Genomic DNA, 27,321 nt, shown 5'->3' with positions numbered 1-27,321 from the left:
TATCCTCCAAGGGACCAACCTTGTCTTTTCAAGACTCCAACCTCTTGGGCTCCAACCCACTGCAATACTTCGTCAAGATATGTTTGGTAGTAACTCACGGTTGCCAATGTCTTCTTCAACAAGCCCTATCAATCTTTAGCTATCCCTTCACTTTAGTCTCCATATCTCGTCATCAATGGAAACCTGGTTCTTCACATGAAGGTGTCTCCGTTGTCCTTCATGGTACCCAAAACAAGGATCTTCAAGTTACCTCATGATGGCTAATGCATCACGGTCTTCAACATTAATGTCAAGACCTTCGAGGCATCATCAATAGTGTCTCCAAGGTGATGTCTTCAATCTAGAACCTTCTTCAAGGTTACTCCACAAAGGCTTCAATCAAAGTCTCCAAGAGTGTCTTCAAGCTATCCTTTAAAACGTGTCTTCAAAAAAATCTCCATTAGCTCCTTAATAGATGCTCCAAAACCCTTCACTGATTTCAATGTATGTTGATACAAAAGAAATGAGTGTTATACTTACTCGTGTTCCTTCAATAAGATTCTTCATTGTACATATTTATTTACCTTCAAACACTACGCTTGACTATCCAAAATAGGTCAATATGTTAACTCCTCTAATATTACTTTGATATTTCATGCGATATCTCTGATATGGCTTTTATTCTTGGTACTTGCAATATTTTAATAAAAACAGATTGTAACAAAGTCTTACTCTTGGCTTGGCTTTCCTATGGCTTCTCTATGATTTCCAATGGCTACTCTTTGATGGTTTCCGATAAACTCTTTTGATAGCTCTTCTCCTTGTCTTCCAATGGCTTCCCTGATGGCTTTCCTCCATGGCTTTTTGCTCTTGTTACTTCACGGATTTGCTCTGCTTCTCCTTGGCTTTATATCATCATTTAGTATCCCAGAATATTTCCATATTAACATCAATGACAATCTAGATCAACAGTGTCTACCATATTTTACTTAAATTTGGCAATTTCATCCAACTTGGTTGTTGTTCACTGATGTCCCTAGATGATCGAGGTAGAGACAAATGTTAAACAAGAAGCAATGGATAAAGGATGATTACTAATGATCAAGATCCCAATAGAAGCGATGGTGGAACATTTCCTATCATTTAAATGTTCTTGCTCATTTATTCATAATGATTTCTTTAAAAGTTTCATTGTAATCATTAATGTATTATGGATGGCATTGTTAACTTCGTGATAATGTTGGATTCATCTATGAGCACAAATATACATGTTTTCATATATTTTGCAACTAGTTTAGCATTTTTCATGTTTTTTTATATAAATGCAACATAATATATATATAAATATATTAACAAAAAAAACTCCCAAAATGTCCACTCAAGGTTTTTTTGGAAATGGCACTCCCACTATGGCCCACCCTCTGGCAACCTTGCCTAAAACCAAATAATACATCCACTCGACAATTCCATGGATCTCACCTAACTTGGATCTGCCAAGAAAATGTTATCCAATTTGTCAAAACTTGTTGCTTTTAGTTTACAGAGAAGATAACTTGGAAAAAAAATTCCCTCACCAATCTAATTTTTTACCTAAAATACCCAATTATGTTGTTTTTTCCAATGTTGTTGGTCTCACTACAATTACATCTTGCAATCTTAATATTTGTTTCTTTTTGTGAGCCATATTAATTTAGCAACACTAGATAAAAATGCCACCTTGCACACATTGTAACTCCAAAATTCCAAAGCCTTTGCTGATGAAATTTGGACCAGATACAGCATGACCTATCTTCTTTCCAACCCTTAAAGTATCAATGATTTTGGGTACTCTGGCCAATGTTATGGATCAATCTGTAAAAGGTGAAGTTTGATGGTTTCCAAAACCAAGAATCATCCAGTCAGATACCAAATATTATGAACTAAATAATGAAAAAACGTAAGAAACTCTCAATTCAGTAATGAAACGCCTAAATAATGAGGATAAGTGAATGACTAATATGGCCTTTTTGAGGGGGAAACCTGTATTACAAGATACCCAAATACACAATACAAGATGAATATTCAAATAAGTCTCATTGATCTATGTATAGAAGATAAAAGGGTTATGACATTCCTACACTAGTAGACCACCCTTTCTTCTTCCAGGTTACACATCAAGGGAAAAACCAAAGTATTTCCCCTCATTTTGAGGATGGTACCCAATCTAAACCCTAGAATCTTCAAGGCACAAGGCCATTCAACAACAAGGCTCGAAGCCATTTCAATGATGTACACATTAAGAGCTAAAGATGTCACTAATGGGAATGAAACTCAAGTGGGAAGATAACAATCATTCCTCTTGACCACCCAAGCTAAACCCAATTGACCCTACTAGGCTACCCTATCTAAAAATTAGATATAATTAATATAATAATATTAAATAAAAATTTGGACAATAACAATATACATCATTTGACCTAGAATATCTTGTCACAACATAGACAAAAAAATCAAATACTTGATAGATGGCATTTTAAAGGTTTACAATTTCAAATTGAGTTAAACGATTCATTGGGATGTGGACTAGTGGTCGACAGAATATCACAGTGCTAAGGACTCAGGTTCAACAGCAATACACATAAAACCCTGAAAATTAAGTTGTTAGCTGAGTTTGACAATGTTTATGATGCAACATTAAATTTAAACCCAGAATGAAAAATTGATTAGAGACTTAAATGCATAATTTGCTGAATGGTTTTAGAAAAACCTAAATTGTGCAAGTTGTGACTGGGTTTCATAAAGCAGGTCATTATACCTTTCATCCTGACATGTCATAAAGATTCTTCATCTTAATTGAAACCAGAATGACTTGGAATGATTTATGAATACAGTACCAATGCATGCTATGCTTAGATAGATTCGACTTCCATATGTTACAAATAAAATCAGATTCACCTTCCTAATTAGTTTTTCATCATATGCTTTAAAGTCAGGAAGATCCCCCCTTCACATTCTCTATCGATGAATTACTTTAATTCTATTACGGCCAATTCATTAAAGTTATAGCACATTCACAGGAAACAATCCAAGGATCTGTGCTGCAGTATCAGCAGAGATCGCCTAGTCTGCTCCCGAAGAGCGAACTGGAAGTGCTCCTGAAGAAGGGAAAATATGGCGTAGAGTACCTTGCAAATTGAGTCCAATCTCCGCATATGCTGGAAATCAAATAGAATCTAATCTCATCAGAATAATTTAATCACCCCTCCATACAAATGAATTTAACCTTTTTTAAAACAAGAACAAAATAAAGTTTTCTTACCCTGGGGTAAGCTAATTGTCCTCAAAGCATCCTCAGCATATGGAAGATGAGATGGCCATGATCTACTTCCTTGTCTCCCAATACTTCCTTCCATTGCCTTTGAATAGTGAAGAGGCCATGCCAGTACTTTGCTTCGAGTTGGCAACTCTGAGCGAATATCGTCATAAGAGAGACCAACAGTAACCTTACTGTTACAAAAAACAAGTGAAGTGAGAGAAAAAATAAAAATAAAAATATATATAAAGTTAATTACCCAACCATGATTTAATCATATTATCCAAAAAAAATTGAATTGAAAGAAAAAAAAATATATATATATATATAGAAAGTTAAATATCCAACCATGATTTAATCATATTTTCCAACAATAGTGCAGAAAAGTTATGCCAGAATCTAGGAAAACCAAACAGTCTGGGCCCTTCACATATTAGAGATTGTTTGTTTTTCTTTATCCACCTGTAAACCTATATTTCTGTTAAAAGGCCTGTAAGCGGTATTCAACATATGAAAGACTTGTAGATATTAATGCAAAGGGCATCCTAACATACCATGAGGGTCAAACACTTTGAACATAAATATTTGTGCTACATCATACGGAAACAACATAAAAAACTCAAAAAGTGGAAGTTAAGTGATCCATCATTAAGCCATAAGAAAGGAATGCATATCAAAAACTTGTACCAATATAGAGCATCGACCTCAGTTTACATATAGGTGACCCACTGTCCATTCATAAAACCTTTATTGGAAAAGACGACCTTTTGGGACACCATAAGATCATCATTATTTGAATGAGGAACATGATTGTTAATCGAGAATTCTCCATATTAGGAATATGGTTGTTAATCTGGTATCCTCCAACCTATATTCCTTAGGAAACCATTTTCATGGATTTCAGTACATTTTCTACAATCAAATTTTATCCAGCTTCATTTAACTCCGCAGCACCAGCGTGCCATTATTTTGCACCTTTCAAATCAAGTACTACAAGATTACTTGCAGTAGATGTTACAATCCCACGAATTTGTATCATTTACCTCATCATTACACGCAGGAAACTGATAAATAACATAGGAGTAATTGCCTGTAGCTGAACGTAATTGTCCACGAGAAGGTACTAGATCACAATTCCAAGTAGTTGCTTAGATGTGAGCTTGATTAGCCATGATTCAATTCTAAATTGTATTAAAAAATGCTTCTGTGCTACATATATTTGTAATTGAATGGTTAGATGAAGTTAAAAGGGACTAAGGTGCCCCTCATATGGACCAGCTGGCAAGTTATTATGCGTTTTAGTTTAAAATTAAATGGCGCCACATTTACAAAGCCTCATAAATGGCAGCAACTTATAGCTGTGTTTTCTTCAGGTTGGTGTCCACACCAGGAAGTAGTATAAAATAACTTATATTCTAGTGGGGCGCAACCCCAGGAATGAGGGAGTTGTCCCCTATGATTCCGTCATCTGAGGGAAGCTGGGGCATCAAAGGAACGTACCTTGCCAAGGACATTTCTTGTCTTTGAGAGAATGCCAGGTCATCCTTCAATGGGATTTGGTATGCCCGGACATCACTTGATATCATCAGGGACAATTAAGCATCCATATCACTGCTGAATAACGTTTTTCAATTTACATATTTTTTGCATCAATTTTAAGCTTGTATATCGGTAATGGTTTCATTTATTATATGCTAAATAAATAATCTGTTTAATAGTTTATTAATGTTTGTTAATTTACAAGATTTTACAATATTGAGCCCTGATGGGTAGCCCGGTTGGTTGAATCAACCCCCCTCCCCCTCCCCCACCAAGTCTTTTGCCTTCTTTCATGAGGCATGAGTTCAATTCTCCTTGGGTCCATCAGGGTTAGGCTCCGACAGTCGAGTCGACTGGGCATGCGGCCCCTTCAAGTGGGCCCACCTAGGGGTGTTGCTAGGAAAAAAAAAAAGAATTTACGATATTGATAAAGCTTTTATAGATTCACATTCTTTGATAATTTATATCATTTGTTAGCTACATCCACAGAAAGACAGTATGATACTATAATTTAACAAGAATGCAACGAACATTGGGATAAACAAATCCATGCTAACTATGACTGTGGACATGTTAACCCCTACACTTGCCCCCTTTTGCAAATCTGGAGGGGCAATAATAAGCAGCACATTTCATGAGCCCAGAGGTTCATAGAGATACACTAATATAGTTTTGCTTGGGCTGGGGGTTGCTTACCAGTGAGACTGGTTGCAGTATGGATTCAGTGATGATTCAGACACAGTTTTACACAGATTGGAGAGAGTGATTATTTTAAGCACTTTTCACACATTTTAGGAGACAAAGATCTGGGGCTTGCATTGTTGGAAATACTGAGATGGGGGTGAATCAGTATTTCACTTCAATTAGTTAATTATTAAACTTTCAGAGCATTAATGTCATTAGCGTCAGATCAAACATAAACCAATATCACATCACAAGAACAGTAAACAAGAAACTTTTAGGTGGAAACCCTGCCAAGAAGAAAACCACCCAATACTTTTCTAATATAAATTATGAGTACAATATTTATCATCTCCAACTGAAAGCAAAGTCCAACTTCCTAGTACTCTAGAAAAGCATTCTATGTATCAGGAAGCTCCAATATAATGGCCCCGACCATTTTGGATGCTTATGATGGAGTCCGCGAGCCTAACATGGTTCTTGTAAGCTAAAGCAGGGAAAATTTTAACAAGGGGACTAAATTCACCTAGGGAAACATTATAAAAATCTAAGGGGTGAAAAGGGGACTGTTAAAATGTGCAACTATGGCCAAATTCCACTTTGGAGAGCTCATTTGATGGAAATAATTATTGCATTGAATTCCTCTTTTCGAGTGTTATGTAAAAACTTAATAATTTTGTAATTATAGATTAATTAGGCAAAAGGGCACAAACAAAAGATCATGCCCTTTCACCAAAAGGCACTGGAGGCAGTATATAAGCGAAAAAGCTCAACATTTTTGCATATCCCATGCCCAACATGAAAATGATGGTAGCTGACGAAAAGAAAATTGAAAAATTAGGGAAATGCCATAAAGTCAAATTACAGATTCATGACCACAATCTAGAATCTCTGTTCTACATTGTATCATTAGGAGGAGTGGATTTGGTCTTAGGTATCCAATGGCTACAAACCCTAGGCACTTACTCTGCCAACCACTGAAAGCAATTTATAAAGTTTAGATGGGAGGGACAGAAATACATGTTATATGGGATCCAACCCGCTCAGAATCAAATTGTATTGTCATACCAGATGATGAAGTTGATCTGGAAGGGAGCACAAGCTTATCTAGTGTAGTGTCACCAGAGGGAGATGTTGGTTTCAAGATTGGTTCGCAAAGAAACACCTGAAGTTCAAGAACTGATTCAAAGACACAAAAAGGTGTTCCAAGATCTTCCTATAAAGATGTCATCTGAAAGATAAATCGAGCACATAATCAAAGTCAAATCAGGGTCAAACCCTATCAATATCAAGCCATATATGGATATCCACATCATCAAAAAACTGAAATCGAAAGATTAGTCCAAGATATTTTGAAGTGTGGAATCATCTCAGAGAGTAGAAGCCCTTATGCTGCTCCAGTGGTTTTAGTCCAAAAGAAGGATGGATCCTTTAGACTATGTAGATTATCAATGACCGAACAAGGTAACGATTAAGAATAAGATTATGATTCCCTTTATAGATGAAATGCTAGATGAACTTCATGGAGCCCAATACTTTTCAAAATTGGACATGAGATCAGGATACTACTAGATCAGAATAAGGCTAAAGGGCATAGCGAAGACCAATTTTCGAACACATGAAGGTCATTATGAATTTAAAGTAATGCCCTTTGTATTAACTAATGCTCCAACAACCTTCCAAGCCACCATGAATGAGGTATTTCATCCATATATAAGGAAGTTTGTGATAGTTCTCTTTGACGATATTCTAATCTATAGTAAAACATGGAAAGACTATCTACAACATCTGGAGCAAGTTATCTCTATATTAGAAAAACTTCAATTCTACGCAAAGATGTCCAAGTGCACCTTTGGAAAAGAAGAGGTAGAGTACCTTGGACACATAATATCCAAGGAAGGAGTAAAAGTAGATCCTAATAAGATCAAAGCAATAAAAGAATGGCCCAAACAAATTAACATCTCCACATTTAGAGGATTCTTAGGGTTGACTAGATATTATCGAAGGTTTATTCGAAATTATGCTCATGTATTTGCACCCCTAACAAATCTGTTGAAAAAGAACTCCTTTCAATGGGATGATAAGGCAGAAAAATGTTTTGAAGACTTAAAGGAAATCATGTCCAAGGCACCAGTATTAGCAACTCCAAATTTTTCAAAACCTTTTGTAATTGAATGTGATGCTTCAGGTTTTGGCATAGGTGCAATATTGATGCAAGATGGTCATCCAAAAGCGTATGAAAGCAGGAAGCTCAACAAGCGAGAATGTCTCAAGTCTACATACAATAAGGAAAAGCTCGTCATGATGCATGCATTAGCTAATTGGAGGCAATATCTCTTGGGAAGTATGTTCTTAATATGAACAGACCATAATAGTCTTTAGCACCTCCTCCAACAGAAAACACTATCTATAGAACAACAAAAGTGGATCGAAAAAATTGTTGCCTTTGACATGGATATATTACATAAGAAAGGGAAAGACAACGTAGTAGCAGATTCTTTGTCCAAGAAAGATGAAGAATCATCATTACTTGTAATTTCAATTGTTGTCCCAGAATGGCTTAATGAAATTCGAAGTGAGTATGCAAAAGATCCAGAAACAAGTGCTATAATCAATAACCCTCCTCAAAATTCAAAATTTGAATGGAAAAACGATATCCTATGGTACAAAGGGAGAATTTACCTAAGTCCAAATTCTAAATTTAAAGCCAAAGTTGTCAAAGAGTCGCATGACTCACTGACAGTGGGACATATAGGTTTCTTTAAAACCTACTATAATGCATGCCAATCATTTCCCTGCTATAATGCACACCAATCGTTTCTCTGGAAGGGAATGAATAGTGATATTCAAAAATACATAGAAGAATGCAATAAATGCCAGAGAAATAAAAATGAGAACATTATGACACCTGGACTGCTCCATCCCTTAAATATTCCAAATCAAAAAGTGGGAGGAAATATCAATGGACATTATCGAAGGGTTACCTATGTCTGATGGAAAGGAGAAACTTTCTCGTAGTAGTCAACAGACTCACCAAGTATGCACACTTCATTAGAATGAGGAAATCATACTCAGCAAAACAAATCGCTAAGATATTCTGCAAGAATGTCTACAAATTACATGGGTTTCCCAAGATCATTGTTAGCGATAGAGACCCCAAATTCAAAGGTAATTTCTGGAAGGGAATTTTTCAAACATATAGGAACCTACCTCAACATGAGTTCAACATACCATCCTCAAACAGATGTTGCCAATAAATGTTTAGAAGCCTACCTATATTGTTATGCAACAGACAAACAAAATAAGTGGGCTCAATGGTTACATCTCGCCGAATGGTGGTACAATTCCACTTACCACACTTCAGCGAAAATGACTCCATTTCAAGCTCTATACGATTACGAACCTCCTAAATGGAAGGACCTTGCCATTATCAAGACAAAACTTCCAGTAGTTAAAGATCAGTTAGAAGAAACCCAAAAGGTCGTCCAAGCACTAAAGGAAAATCTAAATATTGCAAGAAATCGTATGAAGCAGCAGGCTGACCAAAATAGAACAGAGAGAGAATTTGAAGTTGGAGAATGGGTATTTGTTAAACTTCAACCTTACAAGCAATTGTCCTTAAAACAGAATGGAAAAAACAAATTAGCACAAAAGTTCTATGGACCATATCAGATTAACAAAGAGATTAGCCAAGTAACATACAACTTAAGCCTTCCCGAAAAAAGACATGTTCACAACGTTTTCCATGTATCTAGCCTTAAAAAAGCACTTGGAAAACACCACCTAGCACAGAGAACACTTCTGACATTAGATGACGAAGGGAAGATCATTTTAGAACCGGAAGGTATCATCTCTACTAGGGAAAAGGGGTTGTGATCACAAGTAATCAAAGATTACCTTATTAATTGGAAAGACCTACCAGAAGAAGAAGCTTCCTGGGAGACAGAAGTGTTTTATCAACAACATCGATCATTATGTATGATTTAAGGACAAAGCATCTTTTCGAGAGGAAGGCAATGTTATGTAAAAACTTAATAATTTTGTAATTATAGATTAATTAGGCAAAAGAGCACAATCAGAACATCATGCCCTTTCACCAAGAGGCATCCTAGGTGGTATATAAGCCAAGGGCCCTTCTATGTAACAATCATCATTCAAGTTATTAATAAAATTGACCTAAAGTTCACTGAAATTGCACAAGGAGAAATATGTTTTTGATGTGAAGCCCACACATGCAAATTATCAAGTTCGGCTACACCATCATGTAGGCTCATGAAGCCTAAGAGACATGTCTTTTGACCTACATGGATTCATATAAATAAGAGAGACCTCAAACCTCATTTGGCATCATCAAAACTCATCAAATCTTCTCTCTCCTCATTTGATTGGGTCGTACAAGTGTACGTAGCCTATTTCTCTCACATGTGCAGATTTCAGGACGCAGTTTGACTGGGCGTTGACTTTTTGATTCAGTTGAAGTTTGACCACCGTTGACCGAGGCTCTCTAGACCAGATTTTACTGAGCTTTTGGATGGTTTGAGTCTGTTTGACCAAGCTGCATTAACTGGCAGAGGACCAGAGGAATTCTGGGTTGTTTGACCTACATTGACCACAAGCCTATTTGACCACAATGTTGACGTCAGGATGATTGTGTTTGAATGTTGTTTTGCTGATTGTTTTGGGCTAACTTTGACCAGCAAGAGAGGTCAAGTTCCTCTCTCCTTTGACAAAGCTGTTTTGGAAGAGTTTGACCAGACTTTGACTACTGTTGACTTTCTAGTTAGGGAAAAATTTGATTACTATTGATGCAAATTATTATTGGCTCCATTCAAAATCATTTGGTTGCATATATTTCTGATATGGGAACTTCTAAGGAAATGTATGATAAACTGGTTGGGATGTTCAAAGTGAACAATGCAAATCAAATCCTCTTTCTCAAAAACAAGTTGAAGAATATCGAGAAGAATAAAGAGGAATCTAGCCAATCCTACTTCATGAGAATAACTCAAATCAAGAATGACTTGCTATCTATTGGAGAAGTTATTTTTGACTGGGAGCTCACTCTCATTGCTTTTGGAGGTCTTCCGAGACCATGGGATGTATTTGTCACCATCATTTTCAACAATGACAAGAAACCTGGTTTCGATGAATTATTGGCTCGATGCACTCAAGAGGAGACAAGGATGATGGAGAGAGATAAATCTAAAAATCGAAATGAACCTTTCTCTACACATGCAAAGAGGAAGAATGATGTTGGTCCAAGCAGACAAGGTCAAGGATCTAAGAAGGGATTCAAAGGAAGAGGCAAAGGAAGATGCTACAGTTGTAACAGGTTCAGCCACTCTGCTAGAGAGTTCCCTCACAAGAAGAATCCTCCAAGGGATGATGACAACAACAAATATTACAAAAGCAATGGAAATCAAAGGAACAACGGGTACAATAAACAAAGGAAAATGGAACGCTCCAATTGCTCAAGATAGAAATGGTCGACCTCCCAAAAAGACATGAAATGCCAAGTGTGATGATAGTAATGTTGTAGAAAAACAAGATGAGTTTTACCCTATTTCTACTCTATCTACTTCCTCTCCTTCGGATACTTTAGATCATTGGTTGATTGATAGTGGAGCCTAAAGGCACTTCAATGGATACAAGGAGGCCCTCTCAAATTTAGTTGAGAAGAAAACTAATCTAAAGATTATACTTGGAGATAATGCCACCTACCCCGTGAAAGGGATAGGAACTGTCACTCTTCACTTGAATCATGGTCAAACCATACATCTACAAGAAGTATTGTATGTGCCCGATTTGAAGAACAACCTGGTGTTTATTTCTGCAATGGAAGACAAAGGCTTCAGGTAGTATTCATTGATGGAAAGGTATGTATTTGGCATAGAAACCCTAAATATGCATTTACTCTCGGATTTAGGGTTGATGGTCTCCATCAATTTGGTAGAAGTCCTTTGGGAGCTTCTCTTCATTATGAGCTATGGCACCAAAGGTTTGCCCACTTACATTACAAAGCCTTACCTGGGGTAAGGAAGATGGTCACAGGGATGCCCAACTTTCACATGAACCATGAAGGAGTTTGTCAGGGATGTGCAGCTGGGAAACATACAAAGGGACCATTCCCTTCTAGTGAAAGTACAACAACTAATAGTCTTTAATTGGTCCTTTCTTACCTATCTAGTGGCCTTCCCATAACCTCAACGGGAGGATACATATATTATGCAATCTTTGTGGATGACTTATCACACAAAACATGGATCTATTTCTTGAAGAGGAAGGATGAAGTGTTCAAATGGTTCTATTCTTTCAAAGCATTGGTGGAGAATCAAATAGGGAAGAAGATCAAGACATTGAGGACCGACAATGGAACCAAATATGAATCAAATGAATTCAATGACTTTTGCAGAGAGGTTGGCATTAAGAGGGAGACAACTGTTCCATACACTCCTGAGTAGAATGGTGTTGTTGAAAGGAAGAATCGAACAATCATGGAATCCACCTGTGCCATGATCTATGATCAAGGTCTACCGAAATTCTTGTGGGGAGGAGCCCGCGTCAAGCATTGGATTTCAAAACACCCAAGGAAGTCTTCATTGGTAAGAAACCTGATCTTTCTCATTTTAGAATCTTTGGTTGTCTGGTATACTTTCATGTGCCTAAAGAGAACAAGAATAAGTTGGAAGCTTCTGGGAAGAAAGGTATATTTGTTGGCTACAGTGAAAATTCAAAGGCATATAGAATTTACCTAGTCAGAGATGTGGAAGTAAGTTGATATGTTACTTTTGATTAAGACACTACCCTCGGGAAAGACAGAGATCTCCCCATCTCAAGGAAGGACAACGATGATGTTGCTACAAAATCACAAGAAGATCCTCCGATGGATGAGCCTACACCCGATGTTGATGGCCCGATGGATCCTATTGATCCACCTCCTAGTGATCCCTCTACCTCAAGGAAAAGACCATTATGGCTCAAAGATACTCCCGAAGATGCTGAAATGCATACTTCTCCAAGAGGGACATTTCACGAAAGTAAGAAGCCAAACAGGTATCAAGGATACTTGGTTTCCATGAGTACTATAGTTCAAGTTGAACCTTGCACGTTCAAAGAAGTTGTAAAGCACCAAGTGTGGAAAGATGCAATGAATGAGAAATATGAATCGATCATGAAGAATGATGTTTGGGACGTGGTGCCTAGACCTAAGGACAAGTCCATGGTCACCTCAAAATGGCTTTACAAAATTAAACATGGAGCTAATGGAAGTGTTGAAAAATATAAGGAAAGGTTCGTAGCTCGTGGACTATGACGAAATATTTGCATCAGTTACTCGATATACCACTATCTGATCTATAATTGCTCTCGCTGCTAATCAAGGATGGAGCCCAAATTAAATGGATGTCAAGACTGCATTCTTGCATGGCTCACTTAAGGAGGAAGTCTACTTGGAACAATGTTAAAATTGGCAACTAGGGCCAAAGTCCACTACTGGACAGCGCTTCTGTTGGAGATGATTATTGCATTGAATTCCTCTTTTCGAGAGGACCAAAATCGACCTAAAGATTGTCAAATTTGGATAAGGAGAAATGGGTTTTTGAATTTATGCCCTCTCTCATGTAAATTATCAAGGTTGACCTCACCTCTATGTAGGCTCATCAAGCCCAATGGTCACGTCATTTGACCCCCAACGATTTGTATATATAGAGGTGCCTTCAACCTCATTACACACATCTTCAACACATATCTTTCTCTCTAAAATGACCGCAGAAGGAGGATGGCACCAACGAAGGAGGAAGGGCTAGGTTCTCACCATCGCAGGGCTATTTGTTGGGCCAGGATACTGAGGTCGGAGATCGAGGCTATTTGGGGCTAGTTTGGGATGGTTTGTGCTCTGTTCCGGCAGTGTTTTACTTCTTCCTCAGGTTAAGACCATATAGAAAGATAGCCAGAGGCCTAGGGGCTATTTGAAGGAAGGTTGTGGGTTGTTTTGTGAAGGGCTTCTACTGTGAAGGTGGGACGCAACACTGGGAGACTATTACAGGCAGGCCGCAGGTCTAAATTATCTTAGACTAGGGTATAAAGGGCAAGAGTTTACCCAGATAAGACCACAGTCTTTGTGTCAATCAGTATATGGGTTTTGTGGCTTGCTTAAGGGTTAAATCAAGCTCAGATCAGCCTCAGACCATGGTCTGAATTTCTAGAAGGGTAGTCGTTGTCCTGAAAGGAGGTTTGAAGATAAGCAGTGTAGTTGTAATAGTCAGAAAATAAACCCTATCCCAGATACTTTCTACTGTTGAAGAAGTTCAAGCTCAACAGAGGTTTATTTCCCATGCCATGACCATTGTTATCATTGGACAGGGCTCACACTTGTTTGTTGTTGGCAGAATGTCTGGATTGCATTATTGTTCGGGTCATCCTCTTATCTAAGGGAAATAATATTGTACTCTCTCTCTCTGAATAGTTGATATTGATAAAAGAAGAATTGATCAAGGGTTTTTCCCTGGCTTGTGCCAAATCTTGTGTTCTCTTGTCTTGGTTTGTCTTCTGCATCTCTGGTTTATGTTCTTTCTTTAGTTATTGTTTGAAATGAAAATGTAAATTGGGCTAATATGGATCTTTAAAGTAATTGTCCTAACCTAAGAACATGTTAATCCTAAATTTAACATGGTATCAAAGCCTGGTGAGGACAAGCCCAAGCTAGAATAAGAGCAATGCAACACCTAATCTACTGTGCATTTCTCGCAGGATGAAGTATCTGTGATTTTGTTGGGTATTCTTTCAGCAATTTAAAGGTTGTGATGGCTATGGTTTTTCAGAGGCATAATATTTGCAAAAGTGAAACTCTTTGTGGCACAACCTATGTGGAAATCTGAACCCATCACCCCTGTGCATGAGAGTTGGAGCTACAAGTTTTTCTGAAGTATATTCCTTGTCCAAGATGAATCTTATACGACATGGCAAAGATCTTTGTTACCTATATAGCTTACAACTAAAGGTTGCTCAGACTCAGTTTCAATCACCTCAACAGCAGCTTGTGTATATTTAGAGCATCTGGTTCTATCCACTTGTAATATATTTGCTAATTATGATTAGGTCTCTCGGCGTTCCTCAAAACAAGGTTTGATTGCATTTTCAGCCCTCCATTTCAGAGCTATATCACATGCATTTAAGGTTTGTTTGAACTAGGCTTATTATTTTATTTATGAACTACTTTGGTGGGCTTGTCACCAATAGATAGTTATTTGCACAGTATTTTTGTTGATGGGCTCATGTAGGCTCAAATTACGTAATTCGAACTCCTAATGAGTGTATAAATAGGAGAAACATGAATTCATTTGCATCATCACTTTGGATTGGATCATTTGTCTCTCTTGAGAATTTCGCACTTCTTTCTTGGAGGATGAACTGGAGCATGGATGAATTTTGACGTTTGGATTGGGTTATCTTATCTTGAAGCTTCTTTATTGTCAAAGTATTGATGGTTGGATATGTTCTCTTACATGTAAGTACACACATTTAATGTTATTCTTGTTTTACTTTGTATTATGCATTGGAATGGGATTTTCGCTATACTAGGGCCAATTGTTACATTGCATAATTGCGAAATTCCAGAATTATTGATTCTATATAGCATCTCTCAATGTATGTGCCATGTATGTTGAATGAAATCTCCTAGGGATAATTCTACCATTGAATTTGTCTTGATAAGCCATCTCTTTTTGCAAAGCGAAGTATAAAGCTTTAAGGTCACTTCTTCTTGCCCAAGAAACGAAATCCTTTCTCATCATTCTCCTAGACTCCATTCTCCCCAAGGGATTAGGCACTGGTCTACTAATAGGTGGTCACTCAAAGAACCATTTTTCTTCACCTTTCCCTCTTCATTCTAGGTCTAGCCACGCTAGGCCACCTAGGGCATCACTTTCCCAACAAAGTAGCCATAGAAAAAGTTCGATCTCCTAGCCTCTACTATGTTGGTGTGTCCTCAAGGTCTCCTCCAAATTTGAAGAAATTTCGATGGTGGGATTGTGAGATATCCCAAGCCGTAGCTCCGAGATCACACTTTGCCCTAGTGTTCCCTAGGCTAGTACCTCATAGGATCAATTTGAAGACCTTTCCCCTTCCTTGTCTAGGTTAAGATCATCATTGGTTGCTAAACTCCCTCCCCTTAACCTAGGTTGGGTCCACTTGGTCCCGTGTAGTCCCATACCTTTGAAAAGTTAATTCTTCAAGAACCACTTGGGAAACCAAGTTCAATAAGGATTTTAGGGATTGGGAAACTCTGTTTAAAGACACATTCCTTAAACCTAGCCCTTAAATCCTCATCTCCTTCTCATAGAAAGCTTTGTACCTTACTTGAAGAGAAAGCAAGCTCCATCCTTAACCTCCTTCTAGGAAAAGGATCATTCAAGTCACTTCACATCCATTTGTTGATTCATCCTTCATAGCTGACTTTCCATATACCAGGTCTCCTCCCATCAATGAAAGTCCATGAGTAGTGAGCCTTAGTTGAGGTGACAGTGGGCTAAGTCTCCATTATTGCCCTTGCTCTAGCAGTTGTCCCTTTAGGGGTCCCTTTTAGGTCCCCTACTAGTTTGAGCAGTAACATTTTGGTGCCGTTGGCGGGGAGGAAGAAGGTCTACCTCCCTAGTGAATCATTGAGGAATTGATTCATTAACGACATCTACAAGCATTCCTCTTGTGACTCCACTCATTGTCCAAACCCCTAGTTTACTTGAAGGCGACAACATTCCTCCTTTAACTAGGGTTAATACAAAAAGGGGAGAACTCCATCACCTGTTGGAACCGCCCTTCTCCCTGAATTTGAGAAAGTCAGTGATCCATCCCCAAAGATACCATTTAGTTCTAACATTGACCCAAAACAAGATCAACCCAAGATGACCAAAATTGAAAAGCACTTGGTTAGTGTCATTTCCCCATTGAAATTGAGTGATGATCCCAAACCATTACCTGAGAAATATAGTCGATGTTTACCCAAGTTCAAAGGGGATGCTACTTGCACTACCCATGGCTTTATTGAGGAATTCTATTGACAAATGTCCCCTAGGTTGATCTTCGATGAAGATAGGCTCATGATGCTTTTTGCTCTATCACTTGAAGGACAAACAAGAGAATGGTACCTTAGCCTTCCCCTTCCCCCAGCATGCTTAACAGACTCTGATGACTTTGAAGACCTATTCATGAAGAGGTGGTCATGCAATGCCCAAGGAACCTTTAACATTGAAAATTTCTATCAAATAACCAAGGGAAGGGAAGACGTGCGAGAATTCATTCAAAATTTTGACAGGGTAGTCAAGGATATACCTGACCATTTGAAACCATCTGACACTAATATTCTTGATAAATTCATAAAAGTTGTAGGAGGCCACTTAACCTATGTATTAAGGAACAAGAAACCTTCCACATTCGTTGAAGCCAAAGATAGCAATGGAAGTTAAGGAAAACCTACAAATCTCAAAGGTAGATGTCACTAACCACCCTAAAGCTAAAGCCGAGGTCAAGAAGGAGAAGTCCAAAGATCAACACGAAGAAACCCTCCTTGTCATCCTCAAGAAAATGGAGAAATTCATTGAAGAAGCCAATGAATGTGACAGGGTTATAATGAATAAAATCACTGCCTTGGAAAGGGCTCAAAAATCTAGTTATATTCCAAAAGGAAAACCCTTTCCCAAAAAGCAAAGTGAAGAAGATAGGCCAAGCCCACGCAATCCTTGAGGAGAATTCGTTGGAGCGTTGTGTGAACTGGAGTGGTAGGAGACCACTCTCCACTTCATCTCAAGCAAACTCAATCAAATCTCCACCAAATACCCAACTCAACTTGGAACTCGAGATATCTTCCACAATTTATGTGATTTGTCTTTAGGAACTCGTGGTCCTTCTCCAAGAAATTTGATTTCCTATTTTGTCAGATGTTTCTCCTTGATTCTTGGTCCATGGTAGAGTCGACATCACCTTTTAACTCCATGACAATTTTCCACCTCATTTACACATCATTTAGCGTGTGTGGATATTTATTTTCTCCAATTTATTTAATTGCTAGGCCAATTTATTGCCACATTTTCCACAAAACTTAGGAACAGTGAGTTTTGAGGGTCTAAAACTTATTTTTTAGCCCTCAAAGTGTGTCATAGTAGAAAGTTGAGGGTGAGAGGTGTAATTTTGAGCACACTTACCCCAAATAACTTCTCTAGGCATCACTTATTACATCAAACATTCATATTTTATTCAAATTTCCGCCCTGCGGGAAATTTAAAAATTTTTAAAAATGTCCCTAGACCTAATAAAATTCCACAAATTTTACGAATGATCTAGTATGGTAATATAAAATGACTCTAGACACTAGGACTCACCCAAGGCCTCGCCTTCAAGCCTTACTTTGGCCTTGGGGTTATGCTTGGAGGAAAAAACTCAATTAATTATCAAGTCCCCGCAAGGATATAATAATTAACCAAGAGAACAACAACAACAAAAAAAACCTTCTAGAGTAAACTCACTTGATGACAAGGTCCCAAGTTACCTAGGCTTGTTGCATGACTCAACTCATCATACTAGCATCACTTTACATCCATCCCTATAGGGTTTGTGGAATCTGAGTACAATAGAAGATAATGAGAAGAAGAAGTAGAGTTGAAAAACTTTGATGATATGGCGAACTCTGATGGTACATGAAGCCTTTGATACATCCTTGAGCATGGAGTCTTTAAACATTATTTGGGTACACTTTAGTAGTCAACAGGACCCATCCTTCTTTCGGACTAAAACCACTGGAGCAGTGTATGGGCTTCTACTTTTTGTAATGATTCCACACTTTAAAAAATCTTGGACTAATCTTTCAATTTTAGTTTTTTGGTGGTGTGGATACCTATACAACTTGATGTTAACAAGGTTTGACCCCGATTTGACTTCGATTATGCGCTCGATTTCTCTTTCAGGGGGCATCTTCATAGGAAGATCTTGAAAAACTTTTTTTGGGATCAATTTTTGAACTTCATGTCGTAGTTCTTGAACTTCAGGTATTTCTTCGCTAATTTTGAAGCCAACATCTCCATCCGATGACATTGCACTACATACACTAGTGCTCCCTTCTGGATCAACTTCATCATCTAGTATGATTATACGATTTGATTCTGAGGGGGTTGGAACCCAAATAACTTATATTTCTACCCCTCCCATCTAAACTTTATAAATTATTTTTGATGGTTGGCAGAGTAAGTGCCTAGGGTTTGTAGCCATTAGATACCGAGGACCACATCCACTCCTAATGGTACAGTGTAGAACAGAGATTCCCTCCTAATGGCATTTCCCTACTTTTTCAATTTTCTTTCCATCAACTACCATCACTTTCATGTTGGGCATGGGATATGCGAAAATGTTGGGCCTTTTTGCCATATTTGATTCCAAAAAATTGTGGGTGCTTTTAGTATCTATTAGAACCATTATATTTTTTTTATATGTCCTTTTAACTTTAATGTTTGGAGCTAAGATATACCTGTCATGGTTGATAATGACCCTTGCGGAATATTCTCGTTATTTGATTCTAGAAAAAAATGTGGAGAATCTTCAACTTATTGTACTTTTGATTCTTCTTTGTTTGAATCATTGGTTGTTTCACGTGTATACAGGTTCTTGGTCTCTTTTCCCTTAGCACATTTATGTTTAGAATCCCATTTTTCGCCACAACGTTTGCACATACCCTCTTTCATTACTTGCATTTCCAAATTAGTTTTTTCTCCTTCACGTAGATGTGGTGGAACATATTTTGTATTATTCGTGTTAGCAGTTTGGGAAAATCTTCATTTTGAATATACTCTTTCAACCTTTGGCCACTGTATCCTTTCGAGCTTCTTTTTTGCAGCTTTTGCTTTTTGTCTGGCTTCTTCTATAGAAGTGATGTCATGAATCTTAAGCTCAGCCTGGAGATGTGGTTTAAGTCTCGTGATGTATGATTGAATAAGACGAGTCTTTGATAACCCAGGTACTCATGTAGCTAGAGTTTCCCATTCTCTAGTGTATTCGTCCACATCTCCTTTTTGTTGCAGCCTGGTGAGTGTTGTGAAGAACTCTTCTTCTTTGACACCTTGGAACCTCTTAAAGAATGTACTTTTGAATTTCTTCCAGCTATTAGCGTGTGTTGTTTTTTTCCACCACATATACCAATTATACCAATACTCTTCTACTTTATTGAACCATGCAACATTGTATTTCTCGTTACCGTCAAATTTGGAGAGCTCAAGTTTTTCTCTTCGTTGATATGTAGCAACTGGTGGGGTGAAGAAGGGGTATTGATTCGAGAGCTGCATATTTGAGTATTGATTCCAGAGCTGCATATTTTGAAAATTCGTATTACTATTTTGTTGATTGACCATGGACGACACTTTTGGAGACTCGGGGATCTAATGTGAGTCTAGTGAGTTTGATGTATCCGAAGAATTTGGATGTTGAATAGTTTCGTTATTCTGGGGTATTTGATCAGGTGTAATTTTCAACTTGTCACAAATACAGGTCAACATCGCCATTGCTTGATCATGAACTATCAATGATGCATTATGATTTCAATCCACCTAATTTGAAAGGAATGTAGGATCCTTTTTAAATTCATTATGATTTTGCTCGAGTTGATTATCTATTCTTTTCGTCGTATCCTGGAGCTCCTTGATTTCATAAGAATGTCCAGTAACCTTATTCTCAAGATTTATCAATTTTTTACTAAAATCAACCATCGTCATAGATGCAAACATTAATCGAGTATGTGGTGGCGTATATTTATCCAACTTAACGTTCTTCCTTAACTTAAACCTAATTATTTTTTTCAAACTATATAGTAATTTTTTAAACTATATAATATTTTTTTTATTTTTTTAATCAATTTATATAATTAAAAATTAATTAACATTTATAGTTATTAAATATTAATCATTTATATAATTATGAATCATATAGTAAATTAATATTACAACTATATAGTAATTAATATAACTATGAATTGTTAAATCAACCGAATCAATAGAAGGAGACAACGTGATGGTTGTCGTGACATTAGGTGGAACACGTCGATTGGGGAGGTACGAGGTGGTCGATTGAGCGAGGAACAGTGGCAGTGAATGGATAACAGGCACAGGCAGGATCGGTGGTGAATGGAAACAGTGGAAATGTTACGATGGACGTGTACAAGCACAACGGACGTGTATGGCAAAGAACAGTGGTGATAACCATAACAACAGCTAGGGTAGACACAACAAAAAAATGGTGGGGTTTGTTGTCGCGAATGAGGCATTGATTGTGGACATGAGTGGGGGAAAACAACAGACAAAAGACTTGCAAAGCAAATTTGAGGATGGACAGGGAATTAAGCAAATACGAAAATGTGATGGCAGTCGTGACATTGAACACACGGGCGTTGTATGATGACAAAGGGCAGCAAACGTGCACTAACGAGCAAACAAGCTCTGATACCAAATGGAGCAAATAAATATAATTTTGCAATTGAGAGATATAATCAAATATATATACTATTAAATAGATGAATGATGATGTTACATGGAAGGGGCCCCTGACTTATATACCGCCTCAGGTGCCTCTTGGTGAAAGGGCATGATCTTCTGATCATGCCCTTTTGCCTAATGAACCTATAATTACAAAATTATTAACTTTTTTACATAACAATACAGATGAAGGGTATGAGTTTTCGCTTGACAATGAGACTATGCTTCAGTTTTATGCTCAAAATATCCTCTCAACAAAATCGATCTAGGATTAATTATTTGCATAGGTGGTCTTAGAATTTTGATTCTTTTGGAGACTATCCTTGGTCAATGTGACACTTATGTATAAAACAATGTCATAGAATTTCGGACCATGTACATGTTGATTTGTGTAGCTTGGGAGGTACTGCAAGCCCTAGGGGTCAGGGTTTGGAGGGCGATGCACCACAAGGATCACTTGTGGGCTTGGAACCCAAGCGTGGGGTTTTGCACCCATCGAGATTTGGGCAAAACCATGATGAATTTGAGCTTAAGAAAATTTGAGCTGATAGAGCTTGGCGCGCTGATTCCAATGCTCCAAAGATCACTCAACTCGGAGCTCTAGAAACGAAGATATGAACTTTCGAAGTTGATAATTAATTAATGGATAGTCAAGTCATGTAGGCTTGAAGTGAATTCGTCCAAGAGACATGTCTCTTCATCAATTCGTGGAACCCCTCATTTGTGTATAAATAGAGGGTGAGTTGATGTCACTTTCTCATCCATCTTGTGCAATGCAAGGCAGAAAGAGATCATAAGAAACTCAGCATACCTTCCTTAGATTGGGCCACAGATAGGAGATATCCCCGCATAAAAGTGTGGAGGGTTACCACTGTTTGGACACAGGAAAAGAAGTATACCAACGAGGAGTTAAAGGATTGTTTGGGCATTCTTTTATGACTGTGTGGGAGTTGTTTCATTTTCTAGGAGGGTCGTTGAGTTAGAGGAGCTAAGGAACATGTTTGTTGGGGCATCGTTGGAGGGGCAAGGAACCAAGATTATGCTGCCAAGAAGCTACAGGAAGACTATGTTAGGCTTGTTAACATAGATTGTCATTGATGTCAATATGGCAATATTCGAGGAGCCAGAGGAAGCAAACAGAGCCATTTGAGCAATCGAGGAAGCAGACAGAGCTATCGGGAGCTATCGAAGCAATGCATGCCACAAAAGGGTCATATGCATGCAAATGAACTATCAGGAGCCATATATGCCACATATTACACTATCGGGAGCTATTAAAGGAGCAAGAATGCCAAAGGAATACAATATCGAGAGCATTTATCATATATATGGATGCATTTACACTATAGGAGGCCAAAACTCATAACACATATATAGACAGGGCTATATACACTACGGCGGCATAAAACCATACATATATGCAAATACATTATCGGAGTGAAAAGGCAAAGTTTCTATATGTGTGCAAAGAATACTCTATCGGAGGCGGAAGACTTAGGTGTATTGCAAATACACTATCGGAGGCGGAAGTGTTAACACTATCGGGCCCGTAGAAGCCATATAGCATCACCGCTGTGTATTTACTTGTTTATCGCCGAATGCCTTTTACACAGAGAAATCACGCTAAACACTTAGCGGATTCAGGAAACTGGACTTGAAGTTTTATGCACGAGAGTGTTGAGTCCTATCAGGGCCGGCACATATTATTGCATCGCTATAAGCGAGTGGCCTACGTTAACGGCGAGCCATGAACCTTTGCGATTTGTGATTGCCAACATATGTCGCATCGGCACTTCGGGAGCAGAAGTCATAAAGTTTTAAGCGGCCCATTGCAATAGCCGATAGCGATTAGAAATATCGCATCAGAACTCCGCCAAGGGCAAGCGCCGATTGCGATTGCAAGACCAGACCCGATGCACCATTATAGATGGGCTTAATATAATATCGCATCCAGTGGAGGATCGGTCGTCGGCCATCGGCGATGCCATGGTCTCGATGTATAAAGGACCCCCGAAATCCTTGAGCGCCGATTGCGATTATACTACGGACCCGATACAATATAGATGCGGGTGTATTGATTCTTGAAGTCTGCCTTCAGCCTTTTTGCCTGTTTTTGCTCCTATTTCCTGTGTAATTGAATATTTGGCTTGCGCGGTGTTTGGAGGCAGAAATACACTAAGGAATGCTCCCGATAGTTCAGGAGGCCTGAACGATAGTTCAGGAGGCTGAACTAATGCCGATTGTGATTGCGATTAGGACGTGGCATGTCCGTTAAACAAAATAGCCTCTGTGGATGCCTGTTATCATTGAAAAAACAGGGCAGTGTTACAGTTTTAACACACAGTGACCGAAAAGCCAGGAAGTTGAATGGAAAGCCAGTGCAGAGGAAACTGAAAAGCCAAATCAATGGAGAAGAGGGAAGCCAAAGGTCAAGCCAGCGCAGAGGAAGTTGAAGCAAGCGTGGAAGAAGCCGAAGAGCCAGTGGAAGACGAAAACAAACAGTCAGAGGGCATCAGGAATACATAAAAAGAGAAAAAAGACAAGGAAAGATGTGTTGTTGTCGTGGACAATCTGTGTGAGAGGCAGCAAAGGCAGGAAAATAGGAGTGAAGGAGAAGCTCAGCAGAACAGAGAATTGCAGCAAAACAGTTTATACCAGGTTTGGGTTGGAGCCCAAGAGGTTGGAGCCTCAAAACTGAACAGGATTGAAATCCTTGGGAGTTGGTGCTCGTAAGTGCAAAACTATTGCAAGACAGAGTTGGTGCTCTGGAGGTTGGAGCATCACTGAAGTCCAAGTTGGAGCTTGGCAACTAATTGTAACCAGTTTTATATATATATATGTTTTGGTAATAAGAAGAACAATTAAAAAGAAATACTGATTCACCCCCCCACCTCAGTATTTCCAACAATTGGTATCAGAGCAGGCTTCTTCATATTAGCCTAACAGCTTCAAGAAAGATTTGTAGTCATGATGAGAAATCACGAAGCGTCAGGAAAACCTCCTCTGTTCAATGGCACTAACTTTGGTTTCTGGAAAAAGAGAATGACCTACTACTTAATGTCCCTTGGACCTTAAGTCTAGCATTTCGTTCAAAATGAGTACCAAATGCCTACCACTCTTCCAACAGATCAAGACAAGAGGAAAGCCTACATTGCCAATGCAAAAGCTTTGAACTCCATCACTAGTGGAATCACTAATTCCGAGTTTACAAAAGTAATGAATTGTAACTCTGCCAAACAGTGAGATAAGCTAGTTGGCTTATACGATGGAGACTCAAAAGTCAAGAAGGCAAAGCTTCAAACTCATAGAAGGCAATTTGAAAGTCTGAAGATGGAAGATGAAGAAGATATTGCAGCATACCTCCTCTGAGTAGCTGAAGTGGTCAACTCCCTTAAAGGATTGGACAAAAAGATTCAAGAAAGTACCATTGTTCAAAAGGTCTTAAGATCTCTTCCAGACAGATTTGACTCCAAAATAAGCGCCATAGAAGAAGCAAAGGATCTAGATACTCTCAAGATGTATGAACTCCATGGAATCCTATGAGATGAGAAAAGGTGGCCCAAGCTCCAAAGATGCAGCATTCAAGGCCTCAAAATCCAAGAAGGGGAAAGAAAGGAATGAATGTAGTGATGACTCCGATGTGGAATCCGAATTGGCTCAATTTGTACGAAAGTTGAAGAGAGGATCTAAGCTAAAAGGTAAGTACCCTCTTATCTGTTTTAAATGTGGAAAAATAGGTCATTATGCTACAAAATGTCCTCATAAACATGATAGTGATGATGAAGGAAATTCTAAAAGAATGGCACACAAAAAGAAAGGGTACAATGAGAAGAACTTCTTCTCTAAGCAAGATGAGTCTGATGAGGATGAATTTGTAGTCATCAAAAGGAAATCAGCTGAGGAAAGTGACCATGATGAAAGCCAAGAAACATTATTCATGGCATTCAGAAATGAAGATGACTCAGGGCTAGAAGGAAATGTAGATGAATTGTTAATAAGTGCCATTGAAGAAAATGAGAAATTACAGAATAAAATCATTTCTCTCAAGGTAGAAAACGAGGAAACAAGAAGAAGAGAAGATCTCTTGGAAACAAAGCTAAAAGAAAAATAAGAGACTTGCAAAGAACGTGAAGCCGAAATAGTATCTCTAAGGAAGGAATTGGAGCAAACTATGTTGTGGGGGAGCGCCCCCCCCTCAATCCCGCTCCCGATCCGCGCTCCGGGCGGGAGCGAGTTGGGAGCGCGCTCCCGAAATCGCTCCCGAAATGGGAGTGATTTCGGGAGCACGCTCCCTAAAAAAAATTTCGCTCCCTGCCTTTTCGGGAGCGATTTCGAGAGCGTTTTGCCTTTTTTGCAATTTTTTTTGTAGTAATGTTTGAAATGCAATGTTTTTTGAAAGAAACAAATAATTTTTGAGTGGGGCAGCTTAATGATCAAGTCTAGGCCCTATTATTGATATGCTATTCATGGTAATGTTAAATTCTTAAAGTAAAAGTGACATTCTCCTTAATATTCATTTTCATCCTTTTACTTAAATTTTTATCATTACCATGAAATGACTCAGGATGTTTGAGAGTGGTTCCGGCCTCATTGGATTTCATATGGAGAAAGTAGAATTTTAGATTTCATTCAAAATCCAACAGACTTATCAGTTTTTCAGGATTTCAGGATTGGGGGATTGCAATGTTTCCATTGGCTTTTGTCATGTATTAGGGTATGGAACTCGTATTTAATCAAGAACACCAATCCCTCCATGTACCTTGATGTTAGTGACATTGTTTGTCGAACTCCTCTATCATGACCCTCCTAAAAATGTACGCATCACTCAAACAAAATCTTGACTTGACATGCTATGCTTGTTCTATCTTATGTTAATGCTTAGAGGGTGATATTAATGACAAAGATTCCTACAGATAAAGAGGTAATGACAAAGATACCTCTGGATATTAATGCTTAGAGGGTGATATCAATGACAAAGATCCTGATTTTCCAACAAGACTAAAAAATTAGACATTTCTCGTGGTGGCAAGAGGCCCAAGCATAAGAAATAGATAATAGATTTACTTCTCTTTTCTAGTTTCTAGTAGCTTTTATAACTATTGACTCTTTCATATTTATTATGCTATTTTTTTAAACAGTATATGACAATTTAAGTTTGAAGTTGGCAATTATAACTCATTAGTAATGAATTATGAATATGATGCTTCATGAAAGTTGAAAGTTGTTTCATTTCATTTCATTTTATAACATTTCATTTCATGTTAGATATTATTTGTTGTAATGTTTACACTTAGCTTACAAGTACAACTTTGGTGATCAATGATGATAAATGTTATATATTGAATTTTGAAAGCTTGAAACTTTAAGATTGATGAATCATGAGACTCAATATGTTGTATGTTACTATGTTACTAACCTATGGACGTGGTTGATGAAGATTATAACTTCTAGATGATTGTTGTTGTATGGTTCAATCTATGTTTTTTATATCTAATTCATTATTCTACATGTTTTTGTTGACATATATGTATCAAAATATAAAAAATATATATATTATATAAAAAACGCTCCGGGATTCACTCCCAAACCGGGAGCTTCTGAAAATGTCGCTCCCGCTCCTGTTTTCGCTCCCACTCCCCGCTTTCGCTCCCGCTCCCAAGTAACATTGGGAGCAAGTCAAAAGGGGTTGGAAAAGCTCTCAAATACTTGAGACTATCCTAAAAAGTCAAAAGCCTCAACATGAGACGTCTGGAATAGGCTTTAAAGGAGAATCATCAAGCACTAAGAATAGTGTGAAAAGCTATGCCAATGCACTTTCCAGCAACCCAAAAGAAGAAAAAGTGTGTCATCAAAGGCGCATCCCAGATCCAAAGAATGAAGAGAGAATAACACCAAAGAGGAATTTGGATTCGAATCATGGATATTACAGCAAGTACAATCCATCATTTCATCAAAGGCCCATCTCAAATCCAAAGAATGAAGTGGGAGTAATTCCAAGGAAGGAAATTGACTCAAACCATGGCTACTACAACAAGTACAAAACTATCTTTCTTGGACATTGTTTTCATTGTAAAAACTTTGGTCATCAAGCCAGGCATTGCATGGCTCGCAGAAGTGAAACACCAAAGCTAAAAGATCAAATAATCAAACCATATGCCCCTATAAGGCAGGGACAAATCAAAACCTTCAATTCGTTTGATCCCTTGACCAAATTTGATCTGATTTCCTCATTATGCTACAATAATAGACACTTTGAACAAAACTACCCACTCAAAGGAAGAAAAGCTAGTGAGAAACCCAACATGGATAAATGCGCCCTGGCTCTAT

General features: G+C 38.1%; 1 long non-coding RNA gene across 1 annotated transcript; it reads right to left on the bottom strand.

Annotated features, from left to right (window-relative positions):
* Positions 1-2,652: 2,652 nt before the first annotated feature.
* LOC149244790 (uncharacterized) lies at positions 2,653-3,464 on the bottom strand. Its single transcript, XR_016245850.1, has 2 exons — positions 3,278-3,464; positions 2,653-3,173 (listed from the first exon to the last, which is right to left on the bottom strand). It is a non-coding gene; the product is annotated as an uncharacterized LOC149244790 (long non-coding RNA).
* Between the last annotated feature and the right edge of the window lie 23,857 nt (positions 3,465-27,321).

The sequence above is a fragment of the Pinus tabuliformis genome, chromosome 8 (genome assembly GCF_031772625.1).
Source record: "Pinus tabuliformis cultivar Carrire ecotype Pingquan chromosome 8, CPIR1, whole genome shotgun sequence".
NCBI lineage: Eukaryota > Viridiplantae > Streptophyta > Pinopsida > Pinales > Pinaceae > Pinus > Pinus tabuliformis.
The sequence above is the reverse complement of the archived record's forward strand: the minus strand, read 5'-3'. Positions and strand labels throughout refer to the sequence as shown.